Here is a 6562-nt window from a genome sequence, read left to right on the forward strand (position 1 = left end):
ATTTTATCGTGGTGGCAGCAAAACACTCAGAGGGAATTCATGACGATGTTTATGTGAAGCGTAGTTTGGATCTTCTTTTGCTGCTGGTTTACTCAATATTGTTTGGAGAGAGATCAAACCTGCAGCTTCAGAATCAGCGCAAAAAGGGCGTAAACACAAAGCGCGGACCCGCCGAAACATCAGAATCAGCGAGCTGTCGGCTTTCAGCTCGTGTCCGTGCAGTCAGGTGAGAAAGTCACATCTCACTGATTCTGATGCGTCGGCGGCTCCGCGCTTTGTGTTTACGTCTTTGTGCAGAATCCGTGTTCCTGCTCTCATTTACTGTTTTAGCTGTTTGGTGGTTGTTGAAATTTTGGGAGGTTTAACCTGAGATTCTGGCGTTTTGGCCAAAATAAATTTATATTGAAAAATCGATTCAGGATTTTAATGAATCGATATCATGTTATCCAAGCTAGAATCTATTTTAATAGATAAATCGATAATCAAAACCCACCCCTAATGCACATACACGGGTCACACTGCTTATTGAAACCCCCCCAAAAGATCAGATATTAATCAGACAGGTTTTTGTTTTTTGTTTTCAAAGTTTAGACTTTGCTTCTATTGGACTTTTTATCAGTAACACGTGCTTACTTTTTGTAGGAACAGTTGAAACTAACATAAATAAATAACTCAAGAGGTGATAGTCAGCAGGGGGTTTACAAGTTGTGTGCCGCGTTGTCGGCGGTATAAGCTCGACTACTTGCAAGGTGAGCTGGCAGACATCACTGAATTCATCAGAGATGATCAGGTTCATTTTGACAAAGTGAGCAGATATTTAACCTCCTAGGACCTGGCGTCCACATATGTGGACATCAAATTTTGGCTTGTTTAGACCAAAATACTCAATTTTGCTCTACAAGGGCCTGATATCCACTTACGAGGATGTTATACTGCCACTGTGCTATCGAAATTTTAGACCAATATCCTCATATGTGGCTCTCATTTTTCTCAGAAACAAAAATTTGGTAAAAAAAAAAAAAAATCTGGTAATTCTTTGTTTTTACATTCATCAGGTCCCAATCAGCCCAAATATCAAAGAGAAATTAAAAATGAAGCCACGGGGGAGTTCGGGTCTTAGGAGGTTAAAGATTATGCCGCTACATTCTTGTCTAGAAGATATTAAAGTGTATTTGGTGACACACAAAAAAGGGTAAAGTTTAAGTATAGTTTGGGTCCACACATGTCCAAACCCTGGTGTGTAGGCCTACTTAGTTTTGAGAAATTGTCATGGGACCGGGGTCTGGGTGACCCAGGGCCTGTAAGAAGTTATGGACATTTGTGTTTTTGGTGCTGCTGTCTCCTGTTTCCATGTTTGTGTATCTAGGTGTGTGTGTGTGTGGGTGTGTCAGCCAGGAGCCTGGCCACACCTGCAGAGGTGAATTAATCACACGTGCAGCTAATCAAGCCTCGTCAGAGGAGCTACTTAGGAGTGTGGTGGAGCTCTCTCCGATGTGGATCATTACGTAACTTCACGTTAGTCTCTTGGTGAGTTAGTTAAGGTTAGTCTGCCGCATTGTGGTGTTGCTGACGGCTGCCTCTTTGTTATTCCCCAGGAGGACTGTGGAGACGAGAGGGCAGCGAGCACGGGGTGCTCAGACACTGAGGAGCGGAGACAAAGAACACTAACACTGGCAAGAGGACACGTCAGAGTCGGGAACGCACTGGGGATTTATTGTTGTTTGGATCATTTTGCATCACTGTAAATAAATGCACTGACCTCATCAAAGAGTCCAGCAATTGGGTCCTCCTTCCCCTCATCATAGTCTGCCACGCAGGCCGTGACAGAAAAGCCCACTAAAAGAACGCCCACCAGACCAAAGCAATGGTTTTTACTTGATCAGCATTAACCCCGCCCCCTGACTTTGATGGGTGAAGCTGACAAATAAAATGTATTTATCAACATTTTAAATGAAATCAATGGATAATTCTTTAATAATATATTTCTTTAATTAATTATGTACATTTTTAAATTAATTACTGAAATAATTAATTTATTAGTGATGTCTTTATTTAATACAACCACAAAATTATTGCTAGTTTACGTAAAATAAATTTAAGACATCAATATTAAAGGTTAAATTATAATAATGAATACATGCAACTATAACTGATTACATAAAAATGAGGATTTCTTGAGCTAAAGCCAAAGTGCTGACTCATTTGGCATGTTACTCTCAAATGTTTTCCCTAATAACAATAACATAATTACACTTTAGCCACAAGAGGGCAGCAGCATTAACATAAGTCACATGTATATAAAGGTACAGTGATTATATTACAGTGATTTTGACAAAAACAAAACAGAAGTTGATGGCAGTGTGTTTTTCCATGACAGAATAATTACGCACACCGACTTTGCAGTTATTTATTTGTAAAAAATCTTTGGAATCATGTATGATTTTCGTTCCACTTCTCACGTGTTCACCACTTTGTGTTGGTCTTTCACGTGGAATTCAGATAAAATTGATTCATGTTTGTGGCTGTAATGTGACAAAATGTGGGAAAGTTCAATGGGGCCGAAGACTTTTGCAAGCCACTGTAAAGTTCACTATCAGTAACATCATAGCACCCACCCAGCTGTATAGAAACTCCGTCATGCTAGCTAGTACGCAGTACGAGTTATTGTAACTGACTGTAAAAAGTCAGCACAAGGAAAATAAACTCCACCTAAACTTGGTTTATATCTGACCCAGATAGACTGCAGGTCATAACTTCTTACCTGAAGTTCAGTTCACCTGACACTCGGACCGGCGGCCGCCTCGGGTCTCTCCTCCTCCTGCCTCCCCTTTCCCTCATCCACCTGCTGCCTCTGTGGAAGCTCCGCCATAGCCACCACCAAACAACTGACTTATTTTTACACATCGACCAGCATCCGGCCAATCCACCACCTTTCATCATCGGCCCATAAAAACAAAAAATCACCATCGGTATGCCCGATGGCCAGTCCAGCTATGGTCGTGCCATCAGTTAACCCTTCACGTGCCAGCTGTGACACGCGTGCCCAGGGTTGCCGACCCCTGCTCTAAAGCATCTGATTTGGATTCCTGAGATCAAATATATTTTCCTTTGGGTTTGTTTTCTTCCCATTTGTGGCTTTAATGTAGTGTTACATCCTGTTTGTTTGCTTCCATCTGTATACATGTCCAGATTCACTGTTATGTTTCTATTCTTACATTGCTGTGTGATCACTGTTCCCTCTGCTAACTGATTTGACCTTTTGTATCTTACACTGATACTTGTCATATTTGTATCTGCGCCTAAAAGATAAAAAGTTTTCCATGCTAAAACACAGCTCCACCTCCTGCAGTTCTCCCTCTGAACCACTAGATGTCTCTGTTATCTAAATGAAGACGTGCAGCACAGCAACCACAGCAGGGCTCAGATCACACCTGTCCTGTTATTATGTATAAAAGCATGAAACAGGTGAGACAGGTGGGATCAATATTAATGTTGTGGAAATATATGAAAAAGCAACAGAAGAGTGAAAACATTTCGTGTTTCTAGAAAGATCTTTCAGCTCATAGCTGCTCACAGACTGTATTTACAAGCGACAAACTGCAACTCTACAGTACATCTACAGTATATATCAAATATATTCTGTATTCAAATCTATTGAGTGATGTTTGAAAGTCTTTCCAGGTGAGTTTGATCCAGGAGGGTCTGAAGCCAGAGTCAGACAGAGACTGTGCAGAGACTGTAGAAGGACAGAGCAGCAGCAGAGCAGTCCAGATACACTGATGATCCTCTGTCAGGTCCAGAGGGACACACAGGGATGATGCTGGACTCTACATTGTGTCTGACAGTGGAGCTGTTCTCAGAGCAGTTCACTCTGCAGCACTGACAGTCATCTGCACTTCTTCTCATTCCTCTGTCAGTCACTGCTGGATGAAGCTCTCCTCTCCACCTCCCAGTAACATGGCCCAGTCAGAGCGTCTCTACACACAAGCTGCTGCTGCTTCAACCTCTCTGGATCATCAGGACACAGCTCCTCCTCTCTCAGCACACACACCGTCCTGTTTACCATCATCACCTCCACCTGCAGAGAGAAGGAGGAAGAGCAGAGGAGATAAACGAGTGTTTCCAGAGACTCTTCATCAGCTGTCAGTCAGTGATGCAGCACATCCAGTATAAAGAGCAGCAGGGACTTCAGTGCTGGGACTGTACTAGGACTCATTGTTGCTTCACTTTTTCTAATCTTTGGATTTTTATTGAAGTTGATGAAAATGTTTTTCACTCCTAGTTTGAGTTTGGACTTTCATTCATTAGAAGAACCTTGGTGTGTCCACTCTGAGCTCTGTAGGAACCCCAACAACAAGCCCAACAATCCAGATGGACGGTTCCAGCTGTTAACTGGAGGAATTCCATCCAAACATCTGCTCTCACTAAATTCTTCCTCACCTACAGACTGTGTTCTTCACTGCTTTAAACTTGGAAATGAATGCAGTCATTGGTCTGCGTGCTGCTTTGTTCAGAGAGCTGATTGGCTGTTGACAGTGTTTGATCAGAGCGTGTCAGCCGTTACCATAGTGACCATAAAGGTCAGAAACAGGAAGTGTTTGTGTCCAATCCTGAAGCCTGTCACCATTCTCCTCTCACAGCTTCACTGAGAAGCTGCAGTTTTACAGGAAACACTGGATCTTTGTTTCATACTGACTGTGTTTAGTACAATACTGCTGACAGCACCACCCACTCACTCCATCACTCTACTGACCTCAGAGTCTCCAGTCTGTAGTCTGGACTCTGCTGAAGATCAGACAGCTGCTTCACATCTGGATACTGCAGCTTGTAGTTTCCTCTCAGGTCCAGCTCTCTCAGATGGGAGGGGTTGGACTTCAGTGCTGCTGCCAGATAATCACAGCTGATCTCTGACAAACCACAGCCCCTCAATCTGTATAAAAAATGAAAGATGTAAGTTTATTAGACAAAGTGTGAGCTTGAAATCATTCAGTGTTTCATCATCTGTTCAGAGCTGAAGAAGGTTCAGAATGTAGAAGTTTAGAAAATGGAAACTCCAAACAGCTGAAGCCAACAGGAAGCAGCTTCAAACAGGAAACTGTGCAGAGTTTCAGACTATATGTCCTGATGCAGCCAGTTGGATTTTGGAGATTTGAATCTCTGTTCTGTGACTAAGTCCTTGAATCATTTCTTCCAGTTGGTCCAAGAAGACAGACTAAGTATTGGACATGTGTTGTGGCTCCATTAGGGGAGCTTCTAAATGTGATGTGATGGCCCCTCTGGGTCTGTCAGGTCACAGGACTGAAGAGAGCTCAAACTGGGCACACAGTTGTTCCAGTCTGGACCAAAGACTCTATACTGGAACTGAGGGACTGCTTTGACTGCACCCACTGGGACTTTTTAAAGGCTCATGTTCTCACTTAGATCATTGATTTCTACTGACATTTCTTTCTGGGAAAAATGGGGATTACTTTGAAAACAGGAAGTATTTTCCCCAATAAGCAGCCCTGGATTAGTAAATCACTCCAACATGTTCTCAGGCAGAAGAAGCTGTCTTGTTATGAGGGAAAGAAGAAAAAGATTGAGGCACAGAAACTTGTTGAAAGAGAGATAAAGCAGCTAAAATCAGGTGTAAAAGTAAAGCAGAGGATGAGCTGAATAAAGGACACTCAAGGCTGGATTGGAAAGGAATGAAGTCCATGGTGGGGATGCAGAACAAGGAGCAAAGATGAATGTGATGCTGAATCAGCAGAAGACTTGGACTCATTTGATTCCAGCTTTGATATTATTGATTTCAATGAAGAGCTTTGTGATTGTAGCAAAGGGCTGGTAGCTCTGAGAGTCCCACTGATGAGGTGTTTGTGTGGAAATCTCTTAGTGGGACCAAAGAGAGAAAAAGCCCTGGTCCTGATGCTGTGGGAGGGAAATGATTGAAGTGTGCTGTGAGGAACTGACTGGGAGATTTTCACACATTTTCCAGTCCTCCTTGGAACAACAGGAAGTTCCCAGCATATGGAAACAAAGGTTAAGTGTCCTATGGCACTCAGTGATGATGGTGCTGTGGCCCCACCACCTCCACCTCTTTGTAAAGGAACTAACTGTAATCTGAAGCTTCAAATGGAACTAAGACTTCCTCCACTAGGTGGCAGTGTCTGATGAGAAAGTGTTAGTGGAGCTGGCCTGGAGTCAGAAACAGGAAGATGCAGGATTTGGGCTGAAATGGGGAAAAGTGGTTAGCACTAGTGCCTTAAAGCAAGAAGGTTGTAGCTTGAAGCTTGTTGGCCTTTCTGTGGAGGTTGGATGTTCTCCCACAGTCCAATGAAATGCTGCTTAGGTTCATTGGTGCTTCTAAATTGGCTGTAGGTGTGGATGTGAGAGAGTGCTTCTCTGTCTCTCTCTGTTGGCCCTGTGATGGACTGCTCACCTGTGCAGGTGGACCACACCTCTTGCCCTATGACAGCTAGGGCACAGGCTCCAGCCCTGTGAGCCTAAGCTGAATAAACAGTTAGCAAAAATGATTCATAGATGGCCTGAAATTCCTGAAATTGAAATTAACAAAGTTGTT

This window comes from Neolamprologus brichardi, chromosome 3 (genome assembly GCF_056152115.1).
Source record: "Neolamprologus brichardi isolate AB-2024 chromosome 3, ASM5615211v1, whole genome shotgun sequence".
NCBI lineage: Eukaryota > Metazoa > Chordata > Actinopteri > Cichliformes > Cichlidae > Neolamprologus > Neolamprologus brichardi.